Source organism: Limanda limanda, chromosome 2 (genome assembly GCF_963576545.1).
Source record: "Limanda limanda chromosome 2, fLimLim1.1, whole genome shotgun sequence".
NCBI lineage: Eukaryota > Metazoa > Chordata > Actinopteri > Pleuronectiformes > Pleuronectidae > Limanda > Limanda limanda.
In genome coordinates, this window is record NC_083637.1 from 28,553,307 (window position 1) to 28,570,531 (window position 17,225).

Sequence of the window (17,225 nt, forward strand, 5' to 3'; positions counted from 1 at the left end):
GTTAGGAATTATCTGAAAACATTGTAATATTGATAAATAACAAAAACATTTTAAGAATTTCTTCATGAGAAATATTTTAGTGTGTCGTCAGTTTGTTAACAATGTGCATGAGTAGACAACACACATTCCTATAGGGTTCTTTCACTTTTTCAAATAGTAGTTTTTTGAATTAACACAAATTTTCTCTACATGGTGTTATTCTTGACATCTCCACTGTACATCCAAAAAATTCTACACATTTATTCTGAGATGTTAGAAGCTGACTTGTGTTGTGATTATCTGAAAAGCACGGCTTCGCTAGCTGTCCATCTCTGTTTTAAGTAATAATTTAATTTAGCTATGGGTCAATAGGACAGCAACAGGCCAAGCTGACAGTGAATTTAAAGATCGCCCTCTGCAGGACTACAAGTCAAGTTAATGCAAAGGCACTGTAGTGCTTAATACACAACAACATTTAAAATTGCAGAAGCTCAGTTTTTCAAAATATCTGGCATTTCACGCTACGCTGCTGATTGACAGTTTGGGGCACTGGCAAATGCAGCAGTGTGCCACCAGAGATAGTGAATAACACTGCTCACAGGTAAACACTAGTGAATACAAATCAATTTCGTAGATGTTGCAAAGGGAATTGTTTTGGACTATTGTGTTTTGTGATACCTCAAGGATACATACAGACCGATATAGTGCAAGGCCACCTCAATGTCACTTCTGGAAAGGTGCATTTTTTTTTTTTGACAGTGAAATACAGCAGTGAAGGACTCAACTTCATTTTTGGTTCTTTTTGTATTATTTTTGTGCATGGCCTTGATTCTCCAGTCGCTCTACAGGAGCAGATCTAACCCCCCCCCCGCTTGCACTGTCTCTCCATGATAGCATGTGAGTTATTCTTTTTGTGGATTTTATGCTGATTATTTACAGAATTGAATGCAATACAGTGTTTCCCCTAGGTTTACAGCTTTGGGGGTGGGGGTGGGGGGGCGACGGTGGCGGCGAGACAGGGACACAAAAACTTAAAGGAATCATGATGTTGAAGTGTTTCTTTTAATGATTTTGAACTGTACATTGGATTTCTGACTGGCGCTGACAGGCTATTCTGTGATGCTGAGACCTCATGTGTTTGTCCAGTTTGTCCCTTCTGTAGGACTGGCAGGGAGACTCTATAAATGGCCGGGTCTGGTTTCCTCTCACAACTGCCTGTTTATGCTGTCTACGTATTCGACAGAAAAATTTTTGGATCCGGTACTTATGTTTATCGCGTCTACACGAAGCCCTGTCACGAAAACACGGAAACGCTGGAGCGGAGTGGTTGAAATCACTGTAAAGACGTCATGGAGCATGCGCATAAAGTGAACGAAGACAAAAGTCGAGATCCTACTAGCAATCTTCCCATATATTTGTAAATGTATATATAATAACGACTTCTCTACCACCTGAAATCACTGTTACCATGGCAATCAAACAGGACGAGTTAGAATAGAGCACCTCGCCATAACCCTCGTTTGTGTTAAGTTACCGTTTTGAAACTTCCGTCTGTAATAAAAATATTTTCACGTCAGATTTGCCGGTTAAATAGTGATAGAAGGAAGTGACGCAGCGGGATTAATAATGGTTCAGGCTGAAGTTGCGAGGCGAGGTGCGTTCACGGTTAAATACAACAAGCGGAGAAAGCAGAATCGCGGGCTGACCGGCGCTGAGAAATGCGCGTCCCGTGTTAACAGCCAGGCGCCTGCGCGCTGGATAATTGCGTCCGGTGTAATACTTACCAAGATCAGTCTTGTACAACCAGGGGGAGAATTTCCCCTCTGAAAGCCAAGCTGGGTCAGAACCTGTCATCCGGTGGTGACTGAGCAGATTCTTGTCTGGGGCAGGGCGTGCAACACGTGGACTCTTCTCTGAACTCGGACCCGGAGCAGGAGAGCTCCTCCGGCTGCTCCTCGCAGCAGAGTGGCTGTTACCACCTGGGAGCGCGGATATTTTGAACTGCTTCTCAGGTGGTTTATGCGACATGTTTTCAGATGGATGCTCTCTGTCCGCTGGGGGGAGGTTGCTCACCTGTGTGTGCGCGCACATGTCAGTGTGTGCGCGCATCTGGATGGAACTCCGTCGTGCACGATACAGAGAGCAGAGGAGAAATCTAACCGCGCGACCATGTCGAGACAGAAATGTAAGCTATAAACCTGTTTTATAGGAAATGTAACCTTAAAATGATTTATGCAGAGATCTGGCGCTATATTTAAAAAATAAAAAAAATAACTAACTTGACTTTCCAGGGGGGGCGGGAGGTCCCGTTGGGGGGGCGCAGCGCCCCCCTAATAGAATGGTAGGGGAAACACTGCAATAAGTTCATACCATAACACTTAATGTCCCTGATAGCATTTGGAGCCCAAACCTATAGTATGTGTTCCATATTATGTTTTGTCCTAAGATGACAGGGTCAAGAAAATCCTCCAGGAACCATGAAGTTCAGCCCTGTGGAGTTTGGCAGCGTTTCCTTCTGCTTTCTTGTCTCTCAGCATCATTAAATGGAAGGGAGAGTCTTTTCAGGATTAGAGGGGTTTGTACACTGCCATAGGCTATGGACAATTGATCATTATACATCCCTGCACTCCACTTCTCCACTCTCCCTCCTCCTTTACTTGCTGTGCTTTTAATCTCTCTCTCTTTCTCTCGCTCTCTCGCTTTCTTTCTCTCTCTCTCTCTCTCATCCTCATTCTTCCTCTCCTCGCCTAATTCCTCTTCTCTTTTTGTCTCCTCATTCTCATCTCATCTTCCCTCCATTTTGTGTTACTGTAACATGTATCCCTATCTCTGGTTTAATTCACACTTTTCACAGGGTAAAGATTGCGTGTAAGGATGTTGGGTGTGTTAATGTTTGGCATACAATAATGTTGTATCAAACAGTCCAGCGCCTCCTAAGCTTTTTTTGTTCACAGTAATATTGTGGGTCTTATATATAAGGGTGGAATTGATAATTATTACAATTAGAGGACAACTCTCTCTCTGTCTGAGCAGAGAATGGCTGATTATGGGTCTGTCGGTTGTGCGAAGTTGAATTCACAGCTGCACGCAGAAAACTAAGTAATGTCTATCAAACACAAAATAGAAGAAGGACCAAACGAGCGGTCATCTGGACCAGAGTCTGTAAGAGCACATTATGAACAACAGGAAACTCGATTGTTTCTGTACAAAGTATTTTATAGACCTTGTGTCACACTGAAAACCAACCACCTTTTTTCTCTCCTGACACTGTTAATCATTGCTTGGGTTCAGTATGGAGGTGCCCACACATACAACAGCCCCTCTGGTAAGAAATCACTAATGTCCAGAAGCTTTTTCTTTGTCTTGAGACTGGTTCACTGTGGTTTCTAGATCTCCTATTTGTTGAGACAGGCTCAAGTCAAACTGTCAACTACAAACCACAAAATGTACCTTGCTGATTTCACATGGAACAACATCACCATTACTGGTTGATCGTAAACAACCTTAAGGTTCATACCAAAGTTTCATGAGAGAAATCAGTATTACACAGGTTTTCTTTAAAACAACAAATAGAGAAAGAGAGCAACGTTGATCAGATACCTATAGGCTGAATGAAGAGAGGGAGCGCGATGGGGAACAAAGAGCAGTAAAATTAGTTGTTGGTTTCACAGCAGTTATTTCCTAAAGCACAAAAACAACCAGCTGGAAGATACTCTACTGTTTAGTTGGACATGAAAAATTTTCTCTTTTTTTACCAAGTTTGATTATCCATAATTAACTTTACCATATCATCAACGTATTTTTGACTTTAACTGTAAGTAGTAAGAATTTTTGTCTATATATATAACATCATTCTGACTTGTTAAAACAATATCATTCAAATTTTTTACATCAGTTATTACATAGTAAGATTCAAACTACTTTACTTTTTTCTACTTTACGTCATTCATGTGTGTTTGGTTTCTCATTTAAGTTCAATTATTATATGATATTCTTTAGTTTCTGTTCAACTTCACTTAAGTTAAGTTTGAACTTTTCAGACTGATCAAAAACAGAATAGTACAAGAATATGCTTTCGAATAAACTCCTGCAAAGGTTCAAATGCAGCTTTTGTCTTTTTATCCAATTACTTAAAAATAGAAATGAATAGACAGATTAATGTGTCATTACTATAATAGTCAGTTGCTGCGCAAAGAAGCCATATTTCCATGACCCTGAGTATCTTTGGTGTTATGCGACACTGTATTGATCCACTTGGAGAAATTCTATTGTGGTTATTTCTCCCTTTCACAGGGAGGTCAGAGGTCAGGGTCAGGTACACTTTAGAGTCTCAGGAGCTGACAGGGATTCATTGTCTCAATGTGGATAACAGAGAATAGCAAGACAGTTAATTTCTTGTTGGCTCATGGAGATGCTCTGTGGTGACCCTTTGTTCAGTCCTCAATATGGAAACTTGGAAAAGACAGCTTTCCCCCTTTTGGTATAAATAATATAGGTGATGTTTTGAGTCAAGATGACCTACATTACTTTCAGTCTGGTATTTTTATAAGAAAGTTAATGGTTTCAACTGAATCTCTTTTCAGTGAATTACAGTACATCTCTGCAAAACGTTCACATCAGCTTTGGTGACCTTTTACATGTCATTTGAAATTATCTTTACGCTGACCTTGTGGCTGATGGAAAGCCACCGAAACCAAAGCAGAGGAAGCTGACATCACGTATTATATTGGACAAGCATCCGGTTGTCAGCAGGCAGGCAGAAGTTTTCCTACCAAGCTACTGCCATAGATTGAATCCAATACTTTTGTAAGCATTGGGACACGTGGAGATGTTTGCATGGTTGTGTTGTTTGTACTTGTTTGCAGTATCCTTGTTGGTTGGATTCATGTGAGCCTCTGAAAACCTCTCTACATAGGACTGAAGATTAGGTTTCAGTATCTTCCACGAAGTATATACCTAACCACGTTTTAGCTGGGTTGCTAATCATCAGTTATCAAAGTACTCTCTTAAAGGACTACTGTGATTAACAACCAGCGGAACATTTCTGTCTGGGTAGCTTTTTATCAGTTTGTTTGCCGGATAGTGCTAACTAACTGTTTAGTTCCTCTGTCACCAAACTTCTAGCACCACCTGTTTTGCAAAGAAGCAGAGATTTATCTTTCTGAGCCACTTTTTTCTTTGAGTAGATCATTACTCTGGTCTTAACCATATTTATAACTTGGTTGGTTAACCTGGTATCAATATCCTTGTGTACATGATCTTAACATTGCCTTGGCCATTTCTGTACCAACTGAGATACCCCAGTACTTAAGGATGACCACATCACCAGAACTCTGATGGGTTTGGCTGCACTCTGTCAGATTACCAGTAATTTGAGATGTAACAGTTCTTGGAGTTTACGGTGCTGATGGAAGTTGTTTATCGAAACCTGAATAAGCTTCATCTGTTGATGCACTCCAGCTATTTCCAGCATCCATGCTTCTTATACCAATACAAGGGCTTATCCATCTCATTGAACCACAATGATGCTCAAATTTTCTAGCAAAGTAGCCCGGAGATAAGTGCACATGCAAAACAACTTCAATCAACCGCCAATTTCATTCAGAAACTTATGAGTCAGTTGTGAGTTATTTGTGGTGTAGATTTTAGAATGAAGGAAAAGATTCTGTCAATGCATCAATGGATATATTTATAGGATGTATGATTCAGTCTACTTGAAAGCAGATCACTTTTCAGTGTTCAACCTCTTTCTGTCATTGTGCTCTCATGGTAGCCTATATAACGATAGGATTTGAACATTTTGTCTGGGCACAGATATCTGTATTCTGTAAAATATTTAATTGGTGGCATATAACTAATGCCACCAGTTAAACAAATTTGCAGTTGGATGCAGTGGTTATGAAAATCTGGACTTTTACTTTTGTTTAATTTGACAATTTGGCTCATAGCCATCATACCAATGCAATTTTTTAAAATGTATTTATTCGTGCCTTTGGGCCAGGGCATCAAAGAAATATTCATTATTTTCATTAAAATTAACCAAGCATTTGTAACAGCTTCCAGTCTTCCATCACACGTTCTCTCAATTTGTCTTTGAATGACCATGCATTCAATCAGACAAGTTTATTTGAAAGTTTGTTTACCTGCTTAATGAGAAAAAAAAAATTGTCACTTAGCTATCACCAAATTCCCTATTACTAAAAAAAGCTAACTTGAAGTAGTTTGGTACTAGGGCTGAACGATTAATCTAATTGCGATTCCCCCCCCCCCCCAATATTGCGATTGTGATTTAATATGCAATTTTTTTATTTGATCCTCTTTTTTTCCCCCAACAAAACGTAATGAATGATTTAAATATGACCAACACAATATTAGATACATTTAGTGTAAAATATTCTCTAAAATTATAGGTGTCATACTGCTCCCAAGTCAGTGACATTTCACACGACACGATAGAATTTGCCTCTACTATACTTTGAAAATATTTTGTAAAATCAAAGTAAATAATGTTATAAATAAAAAGCGGAGAAATGCACAGGCCACAGAGTCAAACAATACAACCGCATGTATGAACAGTTTCCTGAAGCTAATGAAAGGGTCCCACTCCTCAGACTTTGGTTTTGAACCCTTTCGAACACAAGTCACGTAACAGACAGAGTGTGTGTGGAGCCACAACACAGCAGACATGAGGCGGTGTAAAGACCTGGCGGTACGGAGGCGCCGGGCCTCAGCAGGAACCCCCCCCATGCTGAACACCTCCGTCTCACAGAGTTGCATGTAGCTGACGGGGGGGGACGGGGACGGGGGGGGGTGAGGACAGCAGCCCAGTGTCCTACTCTCGTTCGCACGTTATAATCGCGCACGTTGTGATTAGGAAATCGCGTTTTATCATATCGCGATTTTATCACAAATGCAATTAATCGTTCAGCCCTAGGGGCTGAACAGGGGCCTCTTTACGAAACAATCAATTACAGCTTAGGGAAAAGCCTTCCCATTAGTGTATGACTTTTAATATTTGGAAGTCCTCTGAATATTAATGATAAAAGTAAATCAACTCCATTGCCTAATTCTTAAGCTTCTTTCAGACACGCACTGAACTCAGGAGATCCTACGCAGTTTCTCTGAAAGGAGGCTTATGTGTGAACGCAAATGTCTGAGTGAGAGGCTCCTGACTTTCTCCACCTGGCCCCCTGTTATAAAGTTTGCAGGAAGTTCACAGAACTCGATGTGAGAACACGGTAGGAGATCCCCTGCTGGATTCACCGAGAGCGAGTCGGGGGCGATTCTAACTCGCTAATACAGACGCTGAAAAGAAGGGGGAAAAAAATCTCTGGATGAGAAAGTTGTGTCACATACGTAGAAGACACAGACAGAGAAGTCAAGAGAGTTTGTGGTGATGAGAGCAGATGCCTTTGTCAATGTGCTGTAAACAAAATCATGTGGTCTCCACAGTGAATGTGTCGCTGTTGTCAACACGTGAAAAACTTAAGTTAGAAGTGTCATTTTACTTTATTAAAATAAGCTGCGGAACCTTTTCTGCAGCTCATTCAATTTCTCTTCTCATCCAAGATGCTAGATAAAGAGCTGAGCATGAAATAAAATTCTACTACTTTGAGTAATAACAATTGAATACACTAACAGGAAAATTAGGCAATTATTGTCTCAACTTTGAGCTATCAACAACTTTGACCATCTGGGATCATCTGTGTGCCTGTACAACCCCAGTAATTGTTAGTATTGTGTTGCATTGGAGTATAATTCCTCTGCCAAAAGTCTGATAAAACAGACAATCATATCATTATCGTGAAACAAATAAGAGCCACTATAATCTTGAAGTAAAAATCTGAGGTTGTGACAGCCCTAATTCTGCATTAACATTTCATTCTGCCAATGTGGGCCATTTATTTTGCATGAGCATTTTTATTTTTGACATTGGTTTCACGTTTGGCAGCTCAACACTTTCTCGTTTCTGTGCCCCCCCCCCCCCCCCCCTGTTGATTTGAGTCATGTGATATGAAGTGAAAGAAACATTGAGGAATGCATGATGTTGTCGTTCTCCTGAGAAATATCAAACAAATGTACATTATGCACATATTAAGTGATTATTTTTAATGCTGCGGCACTGCGTTTGTTATTTGTTTATTAGTGATGTTCTCCCACGAGTAATCAGACTCCCAGTTGCTTGACAATATGAAATAAAGGAAATTTTTTCCCAACCAGATTTCTTATAAGTGTATCATAACAGCCCTGCAAATATGGGAAACTGAACTAGTTGTCCTGAGGGATGTCATGGATTTCCTGTGAATGCTTTTAGGCTGGCTACCCCTTTCTTTCTCCTGACATAACATACTGCCAATCTAATAAAGCAATCTTGAGCTTCTTTCTCAATGTCATTACGCTAAATGCGATATGAATGGAGCCTCTTGTGCAACCATTACTCCCTTCAATGGAGAGAGATGCTCTCTTACTCATTGCTTAAACACCATAGCCACATCCAAAAAGGCTATTAGATTGGATGATGTGGGAGCTATTCGTAGTGACAAATGCCTTACAGAGTTTTCCAGGAATGAGGCAGGAGGGCAGAAAATACTCTGCAATGTCCATTTCCCAGCTGGAAGGCCTGGGGGAAGAAGGAGGAGGAGTTAGTCCTCAAAAATGTCCACACAAACACACATACACAAACACAGACCATGCATGCACAATGTTTCTAAAAACATGTACACTCTTGATGGTTTGTAAGAAATATAGAGGCATGTAAAAATGCAGAGGTAGAAAAATACAACTTAAAATTCATAACCACAGTTTTTTGATCAATACCTATATTTGTGAAAAAAATACAATAACCTTTTAATATTCAGATAATGCAAATATTTACCTTCTCATTACAGAATTTTTATTTTATTTCAATCTATTTTTTTTTAAAGTGCAATTTTGTATTAGTGGCTATAGTTGTATCCCATTTTAGCCTGTTAATCAATAAAAAGAATACAGTTTGTCTATGTGTATGCTTTTGTAAAGTCAGATCCAGTGTTTTCTTCTATGGCAAGGATTTTTGAACATATTGAACCTGGATTCAGGCAAGTAAACAAACAAGAAAAACAGCTTATTGGCTACGGTTCAGGTCTTTGGTTTTTCCTTAGGTCATGATGCTTCTGAGCTTTTGACACTCGGGGTATTGCAGCACTAATGAGAAAGCACAACACATGCAGGAACACAAGCATCAATGCACATGCATAATAAAAAATACAGAAAAAAGGAACAAATACACACACAAGCATAGGCCCAGATATACAGACATTTGAACACAGAGGTAATATGTTAGATCCAGCTTGGTTTTATATAGATTCATTGATCCAGTTATAAATATGTTTGTGGAACCACTCAGCGCTCCGGCTGAGTTATTATAAGGAACAAATGTGGTCGATACAGACTTGGAAATTAGGAGCTATTGATAGATGCTCAGTTGTGTGTTAGTGCTCTGTGTGTGCGTGTTTGATTGTGTGTACGGGTCACTCTTACAACCCTCTGGGATTGAGAAGACAGTGACACTTCGTTTTGCTGGAGCACCGACCTGGCAGACATCCTTTGTGTTACTCAAGTAACATGAACAGGTTTGTGGTGGATCCCGGTTGTTTGTGTACAGAGTTACCTGCTATTTCTGAAATTAAGTGGATTGATCATATCCCATCGAAGCATGGCTCTGTTTGTGTGTCAGATTACCCTACTGCTCCAGATTCCAAAATTAACCCCAAAACCCCAAACCCACACCTTTTCTCTCTAATCACATTATTTTTTCATCTCTATGGCTTGAACTACATCCAACATCATTCAAAAACTGATAAAAGATTTTTATTTAGAAAAATCCTTACATTTTGAAAACTAGAACCAAAAATCTTTGTTATTGTGAGCCAATTGACAAAATTCTCCCGTAGACTAAATCTCTCAATCGACGTATTCTAGCACTACTTTGTGGAAACAAAAAAAAATCTGTGATTTCTAGTATGTGGGTTGTAGTGATTTTGTTTTATCTACCTGCTTTCATCTTCTTTTGCCTCTAATTGTTAATTCTTCCTTGTCAGACTCACAATGAGACTTAAAGAAAAGATGAAAACAAACTCACCAGAAGTGGAGATATGGTCGTTTTCATAAATTCCATGCTTCTTCCTTGTCGAAATCTGATGCCAACACTGCAACTCAGGAATCAGCGTTCAGTCACAGACAGCTGTGTTATGCTTGTTAAGGTGAAAATAACCTTGAACCTTTAGAGGAGCAGATTGTTCATTTTGGCGTCTTCAGCACCAACTGACACTGACCTAAGAGACCTCGCTTGAGGCAACTTATCAGGCCTTAAAGCTTTGGACAACTACAAGGTAAAGGGTTCTGCTTTAAAACAAAGTATAAAGTAACAAAGCAGGTTTTTTCCCCGTAACATGGGCTTGAATATATTTCACCAGACACATATCCCTGATTTCCTATTTCCATTTGTAAATGACTAAATTAATAGGACAGATTGTTGTTTCTTTACTTTGGTTGTTAAGCAGGCATTACGCACCATTATTTTGGGTGTCAAAGCAGAAATGACAGTGATATGTTTGTTTGGGCTCCAGATCAATACTAATACTATCTAATTGCTCTACTGCTGGAGTCGTTTCTCGGAGGAAGTGGCTGTGAGCAAACACTGACGTCACAAGACAAAGGATTTTTGAGTTATAAAACCAAAGTGACTAACAATTCTTTTTACAATGTGTTGCTTTGTGACATTGGACCTTTTTACCTATTCCCTAAACTATAACCTCTTAGCTTATTCATCTCTGTGAGGGAGAAGTGATACAGGCCACTGGATGCTGAGCTGTTTGATGTCAGAATTGTAGGAGATAATGGAAAGAAAACTCAGATTTGACTTTTAGTAGATTCACTGACTGGAGTTACACAGGCACACACACACACACACAGTCAGGACATCACACAGAGTCTTAGACAGCGGCGGTCCCAGAGCGCTGTGTCTGGGCTAATGGTTGGTGGCAATCTTGCCCGCCCCAATCGCTCCTCAATCACATACTGGTGTAACTCTCCCTGCAGGTGGCTGGAAATGAGGGCAGCAGTTGATTAGAGCAGTGGAGAGTGCTGTAACAGGTAGCCAGCTGCTTTGGTTAAGAATAGCTGCTCGAACGCATCTGTCGCGCCACAGGTCACTGTGACTTACTGATGCTTTCAGTATACGTAAAGGAAACTTAAGGACAGTTTTAACATCTAAAATTTGGCTTTTTAAAAAGGAAATAGGACCAAAAGAAACATATTTAATAAAATCCCGTAGAGTTTGGATCTGTAGACAACACTGTCCTCACAAGCCTTTCCTATGTCATATTTCCATCACCGCTGTCCGAGCTGTAGCTGATTTAAAATCCTGTTGCTTGCAGAGTCATTTGTCGAAAGTGAATGCTAATTGTATCTATTCACTTTGCAGACTTAATTCACATGTGACTGGGTGTTCGTGGGTTTTTTGACCAGTGGAAAAGTGGCTTTAACGACAACACTTAATATTGAGTGCATCAAACCTGTGATTTTCTTGTTATATAATTTAATAAAGTCTCTTTTAATTCTAAACTTAAGACAGTTTAAGCAGTTTAATATCAAATGGATCTCCGATGAATTGCTGACTGTCCTTCAACTTCATTTATTTATTTATCTACACCTTTTTCAGACAGCAAGGTTTTTAATGAGTTATAATTCTAAACTACGACATATTCACTGAAAAAGAAAAAATATGAGTTTCTGCTGGGGTTTTTTGGTTTTCCGAGGTCAAGTGATAGTCTAGACTGGGCAAGAACATTCCACTGTTTCAATCTTTGTGTAGCACAGTTGTTCCACCTTTTCTATTCACCTCAGACATCCTCAAAACTGAAGTTGATCTCATTGAGCTCATAGTTGTACTGTAAAGACAATATAAGAGGAGACCCTGTGGAAATACATACAGACTTCAATGACTTTGATCTTTAAAGATTGCTTCAAGATTTTAAGTTTTTAGCTTTCATCACATTTCTGCCCCCTCATAAGGTAAAATGACTGAATTACAAATATGTACTCAGACGTATACATAGAAACAGCACAGACTTCTGAGAGCTTCTCAGAACTCAGCTTTTAATTGGATTGGTACTTAAGAGGCCTCTCTGCTCCTTCTCTATCAAAACAGACACACATAACATTGATATTCACTGTGGTGTTTGTATAATGTACCCTATTGAAGCTTCCTGAATGTTTCAGGAAATCATGTATGCTAAACCTGAACGTGCTTGAGGGTCCTTTTTGTTTTTTACCACATTAGATGTCTGCTTTGTCTCTGAAATGAGAATCGAGTGAAGTTTTGTTTCGTCTTTGTTTCATTCTTTCTTTCTTGCAAGTAAAGTTATGATAACTTTAGCTCATATGATGATACGTCATGCTTGGAACTTCATTAGCCTAATATTGTTTTGCTAGCAATCACAATTTGGATGTAATGTTAGGTGTTAATGTTATTTCCCTTTGCTAGCATCAACACTAGCTACAATGTAGTTTAACATTAGTTAGCATACTTGATATTGCGGAGTCCACTTCTGTAACAATACTGATGTTAGGGCAATGGTGCTAATTATTTAACATAGCAACTGTTACCATTTGTTGATTATAACAAATTTAGTTGAATGTGAATTTAAGGTCTAGGTAATAATTACATGTCTGATACTATCATAACTACAATCTCTGTCTGTCTGTGGTCCTCATATCTCGAGTCAATGGTGTTGACTTTTGGCAAAAATAGACCTATGACGATAACGTTATTATGTTACTTGAGCAGGCCAAAGGCCAAGCTCACTGAAATCAACAGATTTAAGGATATTTCATTGTACACAACTGATCTGATGATAAGATTATAGCATAATCTTGTAAGAACAACCTATCAAAGAGCAATGGGCCTCATTCACCAACCGCTCTAAAGAAGAAATTACTCCATAAAACCCACTTGTGCGTCATTTTTATCTTAAAAAGACAGATACATTTTTCAGTGCACATTATAATTTTCTTCAACATGTTTTTAAACACAAACATGTTGGAGAGAAGTATAGAAATTTAGTCACAAATATATTAACCTATCTTTAGGTTTTACACACTGGTGTTTACTAGAGCTGTCAGTTTAACGCGTTATTAACGGCGTTAACGCAAACCCATTTTAACGCCTTCAGTTTTTTTAACGCGAGTTAAAGCAGAGCTGCAGCTTCAGTATCTGTGTTCGGATCCAGTCTGACCTGCTCTCGCTTTTTGTTTTAATATTTCGCCAACTAAAGTATATATTTTTAAGCTATTGTAGCATCCCCGCTTACACAGGACACGGAACTTCTTTGTGGTTTAGTAGCTTTTATTATCCTCTACACGGACATGTGCACCTCTCACTCGCACACATCAACAACAACCCCATCCTATTGGTCCAAACAGTCACATGTTCCACCCCGACCCCTTCACTGACCCTCAGACATCAGAACGCTCCTTCAACACAGTGTTTTACTGAACATGCGTCAAAAGCAAACATAAACATAAACCCAGTCCGTTACACTATTAGGCTGCAGCTATATGGTTTTATTTATTTAAAAATAGGGTACCTCTTATTTCATACATTTTCCACAAATATGGGGAGGACTAAAATAGCCCTACAAAGTTCTGTTTTTAATTTATTTCAAAGTAGGCCGACACTTGCCTGTGTATTTTGTTTGTTTGTTATTTTGTTGCTTGTCTGTTTGAGTAGCTTGCTGAAAGCAAAGAAGTAGTAGGCTTACCTTTTATTGGTAACCTAACTGTTATGGTTCATTGTTTCTGAAATAAGAGGCCTGACTGCTATGTTCACAGCAAACTTTTTTTAATATTAAGCCATGGTTTAACTGCACTATAGGCTGAGTCCTTGTTTACCTGAAATGTGCACTTCATAATTTTATTTTTTACCGCTCTGTTTGGCAATGTTGTTTTTCAATAAAATAAAACATTTGCATAAAGCAAGCCAATCCACTTTTCCATGTTGATAAGAGCATTAAAACGAAAGTAAAATTATTGAAAAAAAATAAATGAAGGGACATTTAGAATAGATAAAAATTTGACATAAATGCGATTAATCACGATTAAATATTTAAATCGTTGACAGCACTAGTGTTTACATATTAAATGTGTCACATAGTTCCATTTTTCTTCTCATGTCCTATACAGAGATTTTGACTTCAACTCTTGAAATGTCCAATTGTCCACACCTCGTAGATCGTAGTTTTCAGAAATGGCAGCGTAGTCTCAACAGGAGGTGTTTGCTGGCAGGATTGGGAGGTGATGTGTCATCTCTCCCTCCCCTTCATCCGACCTGCTGTGAACTGACTCAGCCTCGACACACTGGCCCCAGCAGGACTGCTGTCACTGGGGAAGTGACTACCAGCACACAGACTCGCTCACCCGAGTGCCAGGTTTTAGCTGCTATTTAACTGAATAGACTTTCTTAGCTAAATTTGAATACGTATACTTTATTCATCCCAGTTAGGATAGTGTCCATATGACATTGCTTGTTTCAGATCTTTACTGAAGAAATATGTAGGGTTTCCCTTTTCCCTTCCTTGGTATCAGAAATCACTTACCCCAGAGAGAAAAAATCTCTATGTCCAGCTTTCCTTATAAATTAAACTTTTAACTTTAATATACCTCCATAATCACACCATTGCCTGTATTGGAGAAGGGATATTAGGACAAGAAATTGCTGCGATTAGGATGTTATTTTAAAACAAAGGATCACCAAGCAAGCATATGAAAATCTACACATTCATCCATTTCCCCCTTTAATGTGGGTCTGGGTCTTCGTGGTACTGAACTACAGCAGGGCTTAAACATTTGTCAACATAACTATGTCATTCAGTTCTTCTCGGGGATCCTTGTGGTGTGGCCATACCAGATGGCTAATGTGTTTCCTCCAGCGTGTTCCACATCTGCCGTGTGGTTCTTCGCTCAACTGGACCTGCCTTAAATACCTCTGAGGAGGCATCCTTTGCCCAAATCACCTCTGCTGACCCCATGATGGAACAAAACAGCAGTTCTATTTAAGGCTTCATCTGAATGTCTGAACTGGTTACCCCACTTCTAAGAATGACCCCAGCCACCCCCAAAATAAATTTTAACCTTTAACATCTTTCAGTCAAAGCCAAAGCTCGGAATGCATGTAATATAGGTCACCAAGTTGGAGCCTCATCTTCTGGCTCACCTCTCTTTTTACCACGCATTACTGCAGTTAATGCAACAGTTCAAAAGTGCATCTGTAGCTGTATCTTAACCACTTCTTGTAAAAAAAGAACCCATAAGATATTTGGAACCTTTTAACTTGAAGCAACTCCGTCCCAGCCTGAAGAGAGCAATCCACTATTTTCCAGCATGGTCTCAGAGTTGGAGGTGTTGCCCCTGGCTGACACTCTCCCACCAGACACTAGATATATCATATGTGCCTTGAGTTCTGTCCATGTCAGTCACACACAAACAGTTGGTCCACAATGACTGTATAAAGGCATTGCAGGATTCAAAGTGTTAGCTTTAGAGAGTGAGCAGTAATAACCTGTAATACAGCCGCCTGTCTGTCTAGTTGCTATTACCACCACCAGTGTTGTGCTTCTTAAGACTTTATATTCCTGGATTGAAATAGACCGTCTCACATGATGTCTTCATTCATTGACTTCATGTCATTAACTTCAATACTTTACTATTTGCTACATTACACTTTTATGTGTCTGTGCGAGTGTGAAAGAGAGTACGGAAATGCTGCCTTCGTGTTGGAGCTGTTAAGTATAGTGGAGAGAATGGAGACCTGCAGTTTAACCTCTATGATAGGTTGTGTAATATGTTCTGTACATATTTTGACAATTGCCCTGTGAGAATAATGAGTGATTGATAGGCTAATGTGAGGCAGTGTGGCTTGAAGATGTCATACTTAAGGTTCCTCCACTCTCAAGGCCATATATTAATGACAGAGTAAGTGAACCTGTTGAACTGAGTCGTAAATTACACCTAAATGTTACTGTGGCATGAACCAACTGTGTCCTTTAGTGTCAAAGAACTGTTCCCTTCGAAAGGCAATAATTCTTGTATCTTTTCGTACTATATCCTTGGATAAAAGAGTCAATGTACTCTAAAACATTGATGAGTGTCTATCCAATATATTGCCTGTAATGGTGGCCTCATACAACTAAAGATATTAAAGGAATTAGTGCCACTGTGCCACAAACTCTTAACATATACTCTATATTGTGTTTTGCCTAACTCTGTTACTGAGGCTGATTCCTCTTTGCAAGAAAAAGTTGAACCACAGCATTATATGAAATATAAAAAATATATTTATATATATAACATTTGTTAACCGATCATTGTTATTGCTTCCTCTATGTTTTGGATATGGACATATTTTCTCCTTCATCCGTATCCTATTTCTCTTTTTGCAGTACATGTGATCATATTTCAGCTTTGTTTCACCAATAATAATAATAATAATAATCGTTCCGTGTCTTTTTCTTTGGGGCTTGTCAATAGAAGGAAGATCTTTTTAAAAAAAATAAGTAATTCTCGAGATCTGAGCACAGTTGTAGTTACAGTGGTTGTCGTTTACGGTTTTGGTTTGTTAGGATTTTATCACATGCAAATAAATTATGGAATCATTTTATGGGAAACAAATCCTTTTGAATCTCTCATCAAATTTAATAAGGTTTAGTTTTCACCGTAGGAAAGTAACTAAAGCTCTAAATATTTGCAGCTCAGCTATTCAATTTAGATCTCTAATCCCATTTTGATGGATCAGAATGCAGAATCCCTGCTGCTTCAAGTTGTTACCTAATTAATGTTCACAACCTTTAGCCACAACGTGACGTTTTATTGAGCAGAAGAAGATATGATTTTCATCCATCTGACAGCCTATATTCTTCAAGCAACAGGCTTCAAATATTGAACAAAGAAAAAACAGTTGAGGAAACGAATGTCATATGATCAGATTGTGTCGAGGAGAGAAACCAATTTGCCGGTCTTTTTAAATGACAGTGACAGAGTGAAGCTCTGGACAGCACCAGCCTCAAGTACATATTAATCGTTTAGCCACTATGCAATTAATAACATTGCATTACGTAATTATTAATTAGCGTCAGCACTGATTTTTTTGCATTTTAAGCCAGCAAAACATCCGATGCCTGCTAACTTTGCTTGAAAGTTTTTTTCCTAAG

General features: G+C 39.0%; 1 protein-coding gene across 4 annotated transcripts in view; it reads left to right on the forward strand.

Annotated features, from left to right (window-relative positions):
* Positions 1-17,225, forward strand: part of rptor (regulatory associated protein of MTOR, complex 1) — a 152,091-nt gene that overhangs the window by 34,518 nt on the left and 100,348 nt on the right. The gene's annotated exons all lie outside the window — the stretch shown is intronic.